Genomic DNA, 15,330 nt, shown 5'->3' on the forward strand with positions numbered 1-15,330 from the left:
ACCCACCCAACCCAACAAAACTCCCCCCACCCTGCACCCCTGCATGAGCCCAAACAGCCCCCCCAAAGTGCAGTGTGCCTGTCGCCCCATAGATAAGAAAACTAACTAGTCCCCCAGAGGAGGAGGGAGATCCCCCAAGAGACCCCACACGACCTCCACAGGAGGGGAACTTACCCTAACAGTCAATAGTGACAACAACGCAGTCCAGAGCAAGGCCTACCATTAGTCCCTCAGTCCTGATCCGGCGGGCCCTCCCCACCAACCGCACCCCCCCCACCCCCCCGGTCCCGATCTCCGGGCAAAGTGTCTAACCAGTCCCCGGCCACTTCGGGTCGATCAAAAAAGTGCGTGTGGCCATCCACCTCCACTCTCAGCTTAGCTGGAAAAAGCATCGCATATTTGAGATTCAGGTCCCTTAGGCGACGTTTAACACCGAGAAAGCTCAGTCTCTGCTTTTGGACTGCCGGAGTGAAGTCAGGATAGAAATTGATGTTCATATTATCAAGTTTGACCGGCCCTTGTAGCCTGGAAGTCTGTAGGATAGCGTCTCTGTCCCGAAAATTGAAGATCCGGGCGATGAGAGGCCTCGGAGGGGCTCCGACCTTAGGCCTACCCCCGGGGACCCTGTGGGCACGCTCCACCGCAAAGAATTTACTCAGCCCCCGAGGCTGGAGATGGGTAAGGACCAGGTCCTCGACAAATAGATCCGCTGCCTCCGCCTCGCGCCCCTCCGGCACCCCGATAATGCGGACGTTGTTCCTCCGGGCCCGACCCTCGGAATCCTCCAGCCGACGATTCGCTCGCCTGGCCAAGCCTGCGCACCTCCTGTTGGAGGGCCGCTACGTCCGTTGTGAGGCCCGTGGTAGAGTGGGCCAAAGAGTCGACCCGGTCGTTTGTTTTAGACAAGTCAGCCCTCACGAGGCCCACGTCCACGAGGACCGAGTCAATCTTCTGCGCCAGAGTGTCGAAGCGCTGGTCCACCGAGGCCTTCATTTCGGCGATGGCACCCATGACGTCTCGGAGGGTCAGGTCCGTGGGCAGGGCGGAAGCATCAGTCGGGCCCGTAGGGGACTTACGCGGCTCCTCTGGGGATCCCTTCTGGAGGGTGTAGCGGTCCATACTGTTGGATTGCTGGGCCGCGCCACGGCGGGTCGATTTTATCTTAGCCCGATCGCCATCTTGTTTTGTGGACATAGTTTCAATCCCCAAGACGAGTCAATCTCCTCAAGAAACGGGGGGCCGACAATCCAGTTCAAGGGGTCCAGGGGGGAGCGACCACCGCTCCGCAGGGCGGACCGCAGCTGGCGGACCGGCAGGGCACCCCAGCGAAACCACACCACCGCACACCGCCCCGCAACCCGACCTCGCCTGGCAGCAAGGAGGGCGCAAAAGCGAAAGTGAAAGTGCGGGGTACGCGAGTCACCCAGCGTTGCCCGCCGCTGTTGTTCACTTTGTGTCCGGATCGCCCCACAACTCCAGTACGGGGGGCCGGTGTGGAGAAGGCCGCAAACCTCAATCGATGCTCCTGACGGTGTCCGAGGTCCGATTTAAAAACGGAAAACGGGCATCACCTCTGCTCGGGCTCACAAATACAGTCCCCTCATCTGGGACAGGATTCTGTCAGGATTTATGCAGGAGGTCGCGGAGGTCCTCGGGAGCCTCGCACCTACGCGGCCATCTTGGTTGCGCGCTAGGCTCCTCCCGAGTAGGATTTTATTGTTAAGATTGGAGGAGTGGGTTTCGGATAATGAAATTATGTCACAAGCACAATATGGTTTAAGAAAAATGTTAGGCACGTTGGAACAATGTATTAATTTGGAGCTTTTAATCGGCAAATATACCAAAGCCAAGCAGGGTCGGCACTTTTTATGTTTTATTGATTTAAGTAGTGCTTTTGAGTTGGTCGATCATGGAATTTTATGGTCTGTTTTACTCCATCTAGGGGCCCCGAAACCGATTATTTATTTCTTGGCCAGGTTGTACGAAAATCTTTCAACCAAAGTTAGATATGGCCAGAAGGGTGAATGCACCCCCAATTTCAATGTAAAACGCGGCATTTGCCAAGGTTGTGTACTAGCCCCACTACTCTTTACTCTGTTTATTAACGAAGTTGATGCTATACTTAAGAGGATACAGGCTTACCGCTAGTGGAAGGCAAAGAAGTACCAGTCCTGCTTTATGCGGACGATGCCGTGCTTATATCGAGAACACCGGTTGGCCTCCAAAGGTTAATAGATGGGTTTGGAGCTTTTACCAACCAGAGGAAGCTGGTAATAAATAAAACCAAAACTTCACAATGGTATGTGGCCCAAAATATAAAAGCTTGAAACCGTTTTTTATCGAGGGTAATAAAATAGAAAATGTGGATAATTTCTGTTATTTGGGTATCTCTTTCTCATCGGATGGGAAGTGGAATTATAAAATATCCCAGGTTCGGCCAAATTGAGAAAAAGTATATATGGTGTTTTTAAATTTGCCATTAATCTGGGGAATCGTCATATTAAAGACATGATTGAGATCTTTAAAGCTAGATGTACATCGGTCACCCTTTACGGGGCTGTGATTTGGGGATCAGAATCTTGCCATGATCTACAGGTCGAAGAGAACTCTTTTAAAAAAAAGCTTTTATGTCTCCCCGTCTCTGCCCCCTCTGAACCTATTCATTGCGAGGTTGGTCTTAACTTTTTGAGTGATTTAATAGCTTTGAGACCGCTTCAGCTTTGGCGTTCGATATGGTCTAAAGACGAGACAACTTTTACCAAGTCTATTATAATCGACTGTCTATGCCTGGAAAATTATCTAAAGATACCATGGCTGAAATATTTAACTCAAACCTATGGGGACATTCTTAATCTACCTGTCCTGGGAAAGCAGAACGAGATACCAGTTACATCTAAACAGGAGTTAAAGAACATCTTTTTGTCACATAAGAACGCATGTAGGAGGGAATTTATTAAGAAACGAACCACATACCAATTTTTCACCAATATATGGACACACTGGGTTTCCAATCCTATCCCTCTTTTGTCACAAGATCTTCCCATCGTTATGTATTAACCAGACTGAGATTAGGCCTCGTACGCCATCTGGTTGCGTTTCCTGTGATGAACCAGCACCCAGTTACCCCTTGTACTTGTGACGGGTCCACAAAACAAAGCACTTTGCACTTTGTTTTTATGTGATCTTTTTCTGCCTTTAAGGATCGTTTATCTCAAGCCCTTGTTTAAAAAGTTTGAAACCAATATAATCAAAGCTGCTATGACCCTACTTTTTGCACGTAATGACCTTGATGTATGTTTTTATACTGCTACTTTTATTTTAAGTGCAATCAAGATAAGAATGAGTATGCTGTTCTAACGTGAACCTTTATCCTTCATTAAGTTAGGGACAGTCTTATTGCTCCTGCACTTTGCATTTCAGCTATGCACTTTGCACTTTAGCTTTTTTACTTTTTAAGTCTTTGCGAGTTGATCCATCGCTATCGCTATTAATATTAGGTTACGCTGCTATGAGTCCATTGTTTACATCTGGAGTTTTGCTTTAACTTACGCACTATATACCGGACATTGAAAAGCCCCGATGGTTCCCCCTAATGTAAATATGCAATGCTATTCTGTGCTTACTGTTTCAAGAAAAGATAACTATAGTCAGTCGGTTACTGTAAAATGATAACTGTAAGTGTTTTAATATTGTATGTAGATCTGTATCATGGTATTTTAGTATCTCATGTGCTATATATTGTGCTTTTATGGTTGTACGTCCCAACCGAATAAAGCTTATTTTGAATTGAATTGAATTGAATTGAACAAACATCAATTAGACGTTGGCTGCTTCCGGATGAGGATGATTCATGAAAGGATTACACATACGGATATGTACTTTGCACTCTGATATGAAACATACCGTTTCATCACCAGATACATCGCACTAAGCAATCTTCCAAAACTTGCACACTCCCTCTTCATGCTCACCATCAACTAATCGTCTGCAGCTAACAAATAAACAGTTATTAGCTGCTTTCCGGCCTCTATGTGTTTCTAGATAAAGCTGCCTTTCTATGGGCTTGAAGGTTTATGCACATTTAATGTTTCCATTGAAGTTTCAACTTGTGTTAGCCACCATTCTCAAGTTAAAGGAGACCAGTCTAGGTGTTGACAACATTGCGACGGCGCCATACTCTGACTTTCCTACGAACAACACACGTAAATAAAGTGGAATGCAGAAAGAGAACAATAGTGAAACGGTGACAAAGATAAAAAGTAATACTTCAGTGTACACTAGAGATGGCGCTTGGTATTGTGTATATGCGTGAAGATTGTTTTTTTTTTTAAACGTGTGAGCTGAGGAGCGAGGCAAGGGGCACACTGAAGTCTCCAGGATCACACAATTTTTGAGAAGAGAATGCGCAGGGAAGTTAGTTCTCCTGGTTCCACTGTCAGCAAGTTAGCCACTAGCAAACATCCCTCACCTTTAGTGACTCCGTATCGACAAGTGACCATGGCATGTGTATGTGCGTGCATACACACACACACACACACACACACACACTAACCCTCCTCTTAGACCAACAACCATCAATCTGTAAACAATGAGCTGCTAACAAGTGACACTTCCAGGCCGTAATTCAGTATGAAAGGCCCCTCCCGCTGCCCATGATAACTCCGTGACACATCCAACCTCTGTTTCCCGCGGCCCTCACGTTCTCACGGCGGGGGGACGAGGCACGGTGGTGGCACAGCGCACTTCCTGCGAAGCGAGGGGAAGCTACCGTGCTCGAATATTTCAAAGGCGCCACATCGGTACTCATGGAGGCGATGACACTGCAATCAGGGCTCCGCGGGACGCGGGCAGGCTGTCTCTGGGCCCCCCGCCGCCAGTGCAGAGCTGAGGAGCCGGCCGCAGCCAGAGCCCACGGGACGGTGCACACCGGGAGCTTCCCGGTACACGAGGGAGGCAGCAGGCGGCAGTGACGCAATGGAGCCCAGCTCTGTGCGGCCGCAGAGACCCCTTGGCTCCGGCCCCCACGGCCACATTCCTCCGCTGCGCGTCAGGCGCTCTGCCTGCTGGAATGTCATCCCGGAGCTGGAATGTGCAGGCTTCGGTGGCCGAGATGCTGCCAGCGCCACTGCCAGGAAACCGTGGGCCCATTATAAGAACAAGAACACCGACACTGCACAGCGCTCTCGCAGCCCATCAAAACCTGCTTCTCAACAGGGCCTTCTTATTCTCAAGCATGTCCCAAACACTCAAATGCCAAATGAATAAAACAACAAGCCTGCGAGTGGTGCAAAAAGGCCCAACTGGTGAACGGGGAGGAGTAGGTGAAAGGCACAATATGGGAGGGGAGGCAGGCAAGAATAAGCCCGCGAGTGGTTCGCACAAGAGCAAGCACCAGGCAATCTCTTTAACGAGGAGAGGAGGAGGCAGCAGGGGGAGGGGAGAGAGGAGGGGGCCTGCGCCGGTTTCCCTTGCAGGAGCGAGCAAGGGGCACCATCTGTTTGCAAGTTAATTACAAATAGATGATTTCAAAGCTCGCTCCCGCAAGGGAATCGCCAAACGTGCACGCGTTGCCATTGAAAGCAATGCAGTGCGTGCACGTTTTTGGCCAAAAAAGCAAACCGATTACAAGAGGTCCCCTCCTAAGCAGCGCATGCACTCTGCGTAGGCGAGACCTAAAAAGGAGAAATGTACCCACAGTCCTCCAAAGGCAAATGACAGCCTTAGCGTGAGACAACAGAGAGGTTCATCTGTCCCAGGGTGCTCAACGTTTGGCGTCATGTCAGGCCTCTGTAGTCCATGTTGATATAGGATGGTATTGAAGTAGTCACATACACCGTTAGGGTCCTCAGTATACCCTCTTAAAGGTTTACCACCCTGGGAGAGCTTTGGACAATGGAAGCCTCCATTTACCTGCTCGAGGAGACCCACCTCCTTTGGCATGACACACGCAGGCTCTGCTCCTGCAAGTTATAAAATACTAGGAGTTGACTTGTACCAGCCATTTGTAAAAAATTAATAAACAGTTGGAAAAAAGAATGGAGGTAGTTTGAGGTGGGAAAATAAGGAAAGGAAGGCCATATGAGAATCATTAGTGCAAACGTGATATCAGAACACACAGCAAGGAATAGAATTACCTTTTAAATAGAAGGAGCGTATGAGCTACTCCCTGTGGATCGCCCACAGGATTCTGCGAACGGAAGGAGTGCAGATTTATTCAAGAAACTTATGGTAGAAGAATTGCAGAGGTATGAGTTGAGGAAGGAAGAACAGATTTGGAGCGGACATGGCAGTAAGTATGTGCAAGTGAGAATGGGATTAAGAGTGGGGTTTTGTGCCACAACAATTCGATTGTCTTGTTCTCTGAGCCACCCTCATATTATGATTCCTGTTTTCAAAAGTGATACCTATTCATCCAGCACTAAATATATCCAGGGAATTTGTGCTTTTGTCTTTATTGTCTAGGAGAAAATAGATCTGTGTAATTTTGTAATTTAATGGGTTTGTAAAGTGTATAACTGCTACAAAATATAGCGTCACAGCACTAGCATCCTGTCTGAAGAGGAGCCAACAGATGTGCTGGGGCAGTAATTAGAAAAGCCATGTATTTGTGATGTCTCCTGAAGATTCCTTCAGTTGGGCACTTTCGAAGCTCAAATGGTGAGCTGTGCCACAGTTTGGGGGTAAATATCTGAAGGAACGCCCCCCTGTCTGACTTTGCTGATTCGGGGGTCCTTGGACAATTGAGAATCAGAAGAATAGAGACGTTTCACAGGTGTGTAGGGCTTAATCAGGCAGTGAAGATAGTTGGCCCTGCATTCGAAATATCCTTGCAGACTACACACAAGGCCTTGAATTGGATCGGTTTCCCAGTTGGTAGCTAGTGCAAGTTTCTAAGGTGAGCCGTAACACAGAGACATTTAGGGAGGGTTCAGAAGTAAGCTGGCAGCAGAATATTGATGTGTCTGAAGACGTTTAAAAGCTATCCGGAATAAACCAAGGTAGAGTACATTACTGTAGGACAAGTGGGAGGTGACAAAAGTGTGGACTACAGTTTTCTGGGCTGATGAGGGAATTAACCAGGGAGGTTTTCTTCAAGCATCACAGAATCCAAGAGCACCTGGCAGACAGGATCTTGAACTGATGTTCAAGGCCCAGATTTTTGTCAAGCCAAACGCCTAGGCATTTCCCCTTCCCCTCCACCTTCAGTTTCATATGGGGTAACCTACCCAAGCAGGTCACCAAGTGGAAGAACAAACTTTGGAGTGGTTCCTCACTACCATAACCTCGGTGTACCCACTGTTGAGCTTGAGGCCGTTAAGCCTCATCCATTTAGCAACCTCAGAGAGACAGAGTTTCAACTGTGACACTCGCTGACTTCAATCTTGAGTGAGTTAAATAATAAACTGCATGTCATCGGTATACGTGAGTAAGGGAAAACAATAAGATTCAATAATATCTGTTAGGGGTGGATATAGCCATTAAAAAGAGTAGGGCTCAGGAGGGGTCCCTCGGGAACCTCCAGAGAGAAGGGAAACGTCTTTGGAAACAAAAGGCTTCATTGCCACTTGGAAGGGACGATTTTTGAGAAAACAAGTCAGTGCAAGGCCTCAGATTTCACAGACAAAGTCTCTTTCGTAGTATGCTGAGAGGCTGATTGTGTTGTTAACATCTGAAATTGGAGATGGTACTATTCAATTACCTGTGCTAATAGAATATTAATTTTAGATAACGGGGCAGAGAGGTATGGCCCCTGGGCCAGTGTTTGTGACCCATGCTGTGCACACATTTGCTCATCCACTTGTGATTCCGTTCGCTGTGTTTTGGAGGAGCAATTACTCCAGCCTTGCACAGTTTCTTCAAATCTCATCAAATTTATCCACCTGATGTGTCAACTGCATGGTCGATAAGGTCCAAGGTTGCAGAAACATTGAGGAAAATCAGCTATGTTTGGTGGCATTTGTCTAAGGTAACACAGAGGCCCTCGTGGATGTTTGCTATTGGTGCTTTTCTGTCTGTGGTTTTGCTTGTGCAAATAAGGTTTTTGAAGGTCTCTTAGATAGGGCCCACTCGGATTTTGTCCATGTGGGGAATGGAAAGCCGCATGCTTCAGGAAAATGGGATGCTTTAATTAAGACAGAGTCATCCACTCCTGAGTTTTTCACCTTTGGGCAAAGCTTGGGAAACGAAATTTGTGTTACACGCTTCTCACCTGGATCTAAAGGCTTTGGTTTTCAGTCCAAGCATCACCACCTAATCCACTTCCATTAGGTTAAAGGTACATAAAGATGGGAAGAGCGTGTGAGAGGGATTTGATGAGGTGTGGAGGAGGTTGTGGGCACCAGGGCGGTGCACTGTAGTGGGTATAGGGATATATGTGCTATTGAAAAATATATCGAAGGTAAAACCTCTAAGGAAGAGGAAGTGAATGTACACCCACTGAGATAGAACAGCTTTGCTACCCAAAGTTGTAGGGACAGAAATAAGTCAGGGCAGGAACACAGGAAAATTGAAATTTGGGATCTTTTATAAACAGCCTTGCAAGACGGGTGGCTATGAACTGCCTACATTTTAACTACTTACACTGGCATGTACACATGATGCCACCAACTATGCATATGATGAATTGGGGGCTTTCTGACTACCTTTTCTAGATGCCTTAAATTAGAAGCGTTGTTTTTTTAAGATGGTCCGGCATAGTCCAGGAATACAGATGTTTGGGACCATGGTCACATAGGGAACAAATTTTGGATGTAATCACAAGGGAAACTCCACAGTGTGTGGAGGGGGGAACGGGAGGCGTGGGGTTCTAGGAGCTAGCGGCCTCCATTACTAAATGTTTACCACAGAAAGCTACTCCTAGTAAAGTGTGACCCTACTACAGTTATAGAACTGTTGTGAGTTAGGACATCTCACAAAAAGTGACGGACTGATCTCACACACCACCTGGTGTCATGCTTCATCATGGGCCAGTCCTCGCCCTCCAAAACCTTCGTTTGATGGAGGGCGGGCATACACCTGGAGACAGGGATGCACTTTTAAACTAAAGAGTGGGGGCCCGTGGGGTGGAACGTGAAGTTAAAAATCATTATAGTTACCAGAAGAAATTTTAATGTGGCCAATAACTATATGATGCTAAAAACAAAAGGACGGTAGGTGGGGTATTAAGTGTCCCCTAACCGTCTTGTGAAAGGTCGGCATGTTTCTGCCTAGTTGGCCCGAACGGGTCCAGGGCATTCATCAGGACCTAGGTTTGAAATGGGGCTCCGTTCTTACCATTAGGTAGCAAGAAATTACCACTGCGCGGGTGTGGCGGGGGCCGCACTCCGCTTCCTAATTGGCTTCCAACCGTCAAGCCTATAGGGAGGAGTGAACAAACAATTGTGTAATAACTGTAGAGATGGGTCAAAAACACATATAACATTTAAAGACAAAAAATGAAAAGAAACAGCGCATGCGTAAGTTCCTTAAGGTGAGTGACTAATCACGTGACTTGTGCCACTCTATGTGTGTACACAAACAGATCGAGAGTCAAGATGCTCTCGTGGGTCTTACCCTAGTTGAGACAACTACTTGCCACATGGGGGGAGGGGAGGGGACACTCCTGTTCATTCTGGAGGGAAAGAAGGTAAATCACAGTGTTCAGAAGAATATTATCATCCGGTGTATGGAACCTTGAAACTCCACATACGAATAAAATACATGTTCATTCACACAGTAACGGGCCAGAGGGGTCCAGTTACGGTTTAGAAAGCATTCACACTCTTACTGTCTTAGGTAAAGTAAATTTTGGATAGCTGTATTCCATGGAACGTATGTAAATCCTTCTTGTGTAGGATGCAGCAACCCGATGCTAGCATGCCACTTTTGTTGCACAAATGTTCTGATTGCCCTGGCAGTAGACACGCCCAGTTTTTGTAAACGGCTGCTTGATAAAACTAGTCCTTGTGGGATGAAGCGAACTAACCAAGCTAAAACATTAAAAATGTTGATACAAAATGGGCAATAATCACACCCAAGCCAGTGCAGATTTCAAACGTGTCTTACACCTAGTAGCAACTTTAAGCTATTTGGTGGAATTGCTGTGTTTAGTTTTAGGTTTCTTTTAAATTACAGTTTACTCTGTGGCATAAGACTGATCAGGTCCCTCTGATCAGCGCAGGTGCTGAGAATGAATGCCTTTCCATTGTGTCTCGACCTGCTCGATATTCCACAGCCACGAAATGTAAGGTTAACTATATCATATACTCCTCAGTTATGCATTAGGACCGGTTAGCTTTTCGAAATGTCTTGATCTAGACGTGGAAGATGACAGATCCATATAACTGTAAAAATCGTCAACTGTGTCCAGTTCGTATTCTTTGATTCTAAATTGGTTTGGTTTAGTCCTTAAGTACTTGCTGAAGCTTTCATTTTATCCACATTAATTATAACTAATTTGCTAGCAGAAGATTAATGCATAAAATGTGCTATCAGTGTTGAAGAACTGCAGTCCTTTCCATCCAGTGTGTCCTCTTTTGAGCTTGGTTCTGCTCTGCTACTGCCATCGCCCCAACCATATATAAATCTGATCATGTTCTGGAAAGTCCTAGGCCTGGCTTGCTTTTGTAGGCAGAGCTTCATGTGTAATGTTTCCCCTCTAGAGGGATTTTGAATGCCTGAACCAGAGGTCATATCTGCCTTGAGAAATAAGACCTAATTACCAGAATCTGGTGTGACCTTAAGATCAGAAAAAGTTGTAAACAGTGTTGATCTTGTTTAGATTTACATATTTCAAGGTAAAGATAACCAGAACGCTACTCATTGATCACTATCTCATTTATTAACAAGCTTTATCAGCTTTTTTTCTATGTCCAGGCTGGTAACTTTAGTAGGAGTAGTTTGCCAAAAAACCTTTGCCAGTTAATTTATCCAAAAATTAAACTGCAGTTGTCTGTGTTCCTTTATTTATATTTTCTGTTGCTCTTGAGTAATTAGTGCAACCAGCAGGGACCTCGCCAGATACCGAAACTAAATTCATGATCTTTGTGATAAATGCTGGGTGCAATTTCAGGTCTGCTCAATAAATCATTAATTAACTTGTCACATTCTGATACCTTATTCACCCTTTAGATTTCCCATGGCAGAAATTACTATAAGGGCAAATGGTTCTAAAAGCCTGAAGAAGATTAATGGTATTTTATAGTGGGGTGTCTGGAGTGTGGACAGTAATTGCCAGTACATTGCCACTACTGAAGCTGACAGACCATGCACCAGAATTTCACAGCACCATCCTTCAAAGTCCTTCTCTTCACCCTTTGCTTTGACTAATTACACCTCTTCAAATACGTTTCTTGTTTTTTATAATAAAAACCTATATGTGAATAGGATTTGCCTTCTAATGTTTTCAGAGGTTCCACTTTCCATTCCTTAAAATGTTGGTCAGACCAGGGCATTGGAGACAGAGGGTTAGAAGTACTGCTGGCTATCCATAAACTGGGAATGTTGTGTTCTTGTGACAAATCCGGGTAGTAAACAGATATGAGGAGAAGTTATTACTTCAGCTGCCTCTTGCACATAATTGGAATAACTAAATCAACTTCATCTTTTGGTGATTTTATGTGTCTGATCATCATCTTCAAGAAATAAATTGAGATAGGACTTGGGCAGGCCTTTATTAGCCGTACAACACTACCAAAGAGTATCTTTGCATTTGCCTTACTGTGTGAATCATAGCCACTAAAGTGTATTATGTTTTATTCATAATAGGACTTAATTATACAACCTGGTATGAATATAACTTCTAACAATATTCAGTGTCAGACTGAATGCGAAAAACTTTTCAGTAGTACTTTGGCACTCCATCAGGTGATGCCATGTGGTTCTGCACTGATGCTATTCCGCTCCAGAAATTAAGTGCGTGGCCTTTATAGGCGACACCCCTTGTGCACTGACATCAGTTTCTGTCTGTGCCACAATATGCAGATCCGAAATTTCCTTTGTTTCCCTCAGAAATTTACCTCCATTTTCGTACTGTGTGCAAGAGATGTCACCAGCCCAACACACAACAAGTTTTAAGTCCTGAAGTGACTTTCGCAAGCAAATGTCTGTGACTGATCACCAACAAGTATGCCTGTGGTGTTCAAGGCCTGCCACAACTGTATGTCAAAGAACTTGAAGGCCATCAGGGAGTGCGAGGCGAAGGTTTACATCACCAAGCATAAGAAGTCCCCTCACCAGGACTGCCCCAAGTAGTGGTCCATGCTGAAAGTTCGACCCCAATCCTGTAGTTGTTCAATAGGGCGGTCTTCATTGTGTCCAAATCATCGGGTAAGTCAAAAAAGAAGCACAAGAAATCGTAGCGGGATTCTGCTTCCTCAAGCTACTCGCATTCGCCTGAACGGGGGCAGGGCTGAGCTACAACGCTCAATCTCACTCTTGAAGTTGGTTGACTAAGGAGTCGATCCAGCAGCAGGTTCCATCATAACTCGAGTTTTAAGGGCCAACAGTCCAGCCACATCATATTGAAGAGTTTCACAAAGCTAAGCTCTGCCTCTTTGGATCCCTACCTGATCTCTCTGGTGTACACTCTGGCCCTGTCAGGACTGTCAAACCTTTAGTCAAGAAAAGACTGTCAGTAAACTCTGTATTGGTTAAAGCAAGAGGAAGGTTCAGGAAGGCTAAGGGTCAATGTAAGCTACTGACCAATACAGATTCAAAGATGGCCGCCAGGAGACTACAGTTTGGTCAGCGGGTTAGCGCTCTAGCGCTCACTCGCAATCATGAAGATCCAGGTGAAGCGTCCATGCTGTGGCGCACTTCACCTGAGTACTGAGGAGGAGCAAGGTTGTTACTGAGGTGCGCCGCGAAAGATAGATAGGGAAAACTTTGCCGCGCACCACGAACCCTGATATTGGCAGTTTCGGAATTTCCTGTGGTGGTCGTCTGAGGAGCGCGGTAAGACTGTTCCGTGTGAAGCATTTAGGGGCATGCGCAAGGAGATATTATGAAGTGTCGCGTATGCGTTCATGCGCAATAGTTGAAGTGAACACTGTGAGGCAAGTTATCCAGAGAGAGAGAAAAGCGGAGTCAGCACAGGCTACGAGTTAATCATTTAACAGCACTGAAGATTACTATAGCCAATTGAACTGTTGCTGAGAGGCATATCATGAGTAAAAACACCGGCTGGTAAAAATAAAAAGAAAAGAGTTGAGAAGAAACATGAACCAGTAATAATAACACCTAAGGAGAATAGGACAAATAAAAAGAGATTATTGACTAGTATAATTCCTCAAGTAAGGTGAAGCAAGACAGATTAAAGATACTCACCAACACAGAATCCATTTATACGCCCAGCTGTTTTCCTAATAGGTGAGGAACCTGTAAAGAAAAAGATAGTATAAGAAAGAGAGAAACACAACGAAGAATTAACACTATTTAAAACTTTAGTTACAGCGCATTGAAGCAAGAAAAAGATACTAATAGAAGAGAGGCAAAGGTCACACTTAGACAGGGTAGGTGCACAAGAGGATTAAGTAATATAGGCAGAATAGCAGATAGATTATAGGACTAACAGTGTCATATTTTATTACAGTCTCAAAGAACACGTGCTAGCCAGAAGAAGACAAGAAGGAAGAGTCAGAAGCAAAGAGCAAGACTAGCAGCAGTGTGACTGTCTCTTCTCTGTCCCATCCCCTTTCCCCCCTTGGGGTTTGTTTGGCATACGCGCTATTACGTGCGCGTGCCGAAGAACCCGGGGTGGGCATTGGGAACTTGCGGCGTTCTGCTCCTGTGCATTGAATCGAGCGTGGCCTGACAGGCCCCAAGGAGCCGAGATGTCTCCCATTTGGATACTGCTGGCAGGTTTGCCCTCTGCACCAGTGGGAGCCTCTGAACCCACCTTGCCTCCAGTTCCACTTTTGACTCCACTTCCGATACCATGACCTAGGCCTGCCTTGGGATTTTTGACACTGATGCAGACTCCATCGATGCCAGAGAAGGAGGTCAAGGAGGTTTCTCCAACGCCAAATCAATCCTGGTTCTACCTTGACCAAAGTCGTGCCAGACATCAACCGAGTGCCACTTCTCCACATCTAAATTACCGTCTCCACAAGGGAGAACACACACACGTTGCATTCCCTTTTTGGTCCCTACTCTGACAATAACCCGGGTAATTAGTTTGCTCAATCCTATCAAGATAATTGGTACAATGACTTACAGAAGGTTAGTTAGTGGTCTCAGTACCTCTCCAGAAAACTGACCTACTCCCAATCCCCCTGGATGGGCCACAGATGAATCAGTTTCCTATGCCTTGGTTAAGCAGAGAGGGGCCGAAGTACTTGATCTCAAGCTCCCCAACTTGGAGGTTAAGACTAATGTTTTGACGGAAGTCCTCCCACTTGGGCAAACATTTTCTGATCCCTTTCTTCCATTTAATGAGGTGTTGACGGATACCTTATTGGGCCATGGGCCAAACCTTGTTCTGGCCCTCCAGTCAATTCACAAATTGCCAGGCTCCATCACCCTCTTCTCACCCTTCCCCCATAAGTCTAGTGGTGCAAGCCTCCACAAGCTGGTCTAACCCCAAAACGTTCTCTAATACTCCCACTGACAGGGAATGCAAGCTAGAGGAGATGTTTGAGTAGCAGGTGTTTTCTTCCACCAGTCTGGCACTCTGATTGGTTACTCCAGGTGCTATTTAAGACTATATTCCCACATCCGTTGGGACTCGGTGGCACAAATCCTCCCTGGTGTGCCAGAAGATCTCTGACCTGCTATTGCTCAGGCAATCTGAACCGGCCGTGATGCAGCTAAGTTCACGATTCATTGTGGCATGGACACCACCGATTCCATTGGGCAGGCCATCGGCACCAGTGCTGCTATTCACCCCGATACATGGCTGCAATCAACTAGGTTCTCCAGCAATGTTCTGACCTCTCTGATGAACATGTCCTTTGACAAGACTTGCCTGTTTGTGAACAAGGCTGATTCTGATCTGGAGCATTTTAAAGAGAGCAGACTACAGCTCACTCTGAGCCTGTATGCCCCACCTCGCTAACCGCATCAGTTCTGCTGCTCCTTACGCGGCTTTGGTAGAGATGCCCTGTACCGCCATTCTGTCCAGCCTCCTCCGGAAACCCAGCAGTTTTGTGTCAAGGCCATGTTCCCCGTAGCCGCATGTCAAAGGCTGCTCAGTCTACCCTGCCCTCTGCAGCCCTACCTGCCAAACCTCTTAAGCATGCCCTTACAGGAGCACAGCCACCCAGTGGGAGGCAGAATCCACTGATACTTACCAGGTCTACAGCTCGTTCGCAGGAGATACACCTTACCTTCGTGCCTGCCGCACTTTCCACC

General features: G+C 46.3%; 1 protein-coding gene across 1 annotated transcript in view; it reads left to right on the forward strand.

Moving 5' to 3' along the window:
* IGF2R (insulin like growth factor 2 receptor) overlaps positions 1-15,330 on the forward strand; it is a 1,674,612-nt gene that overhangs the window by 1,592,861 nt on the left and 66,421 nt on the right. The gene's annotated exons all lie outside the window — the stretch shown is intronic.

Source organism: Triturus cristatus, chromosome 6 (assembly GCF_964204655.1).
Source record: "Triturus cristatus chromosome 6, aTriCri1.1, whole genome shotgun sequence".
Taxonomy (NCBI): domain Eukaryota; kingdom Metazoa; phylum Chordata; class Amphibia; order Caudata; family Salamandridae; genus Triturus; species Triturus cristatus.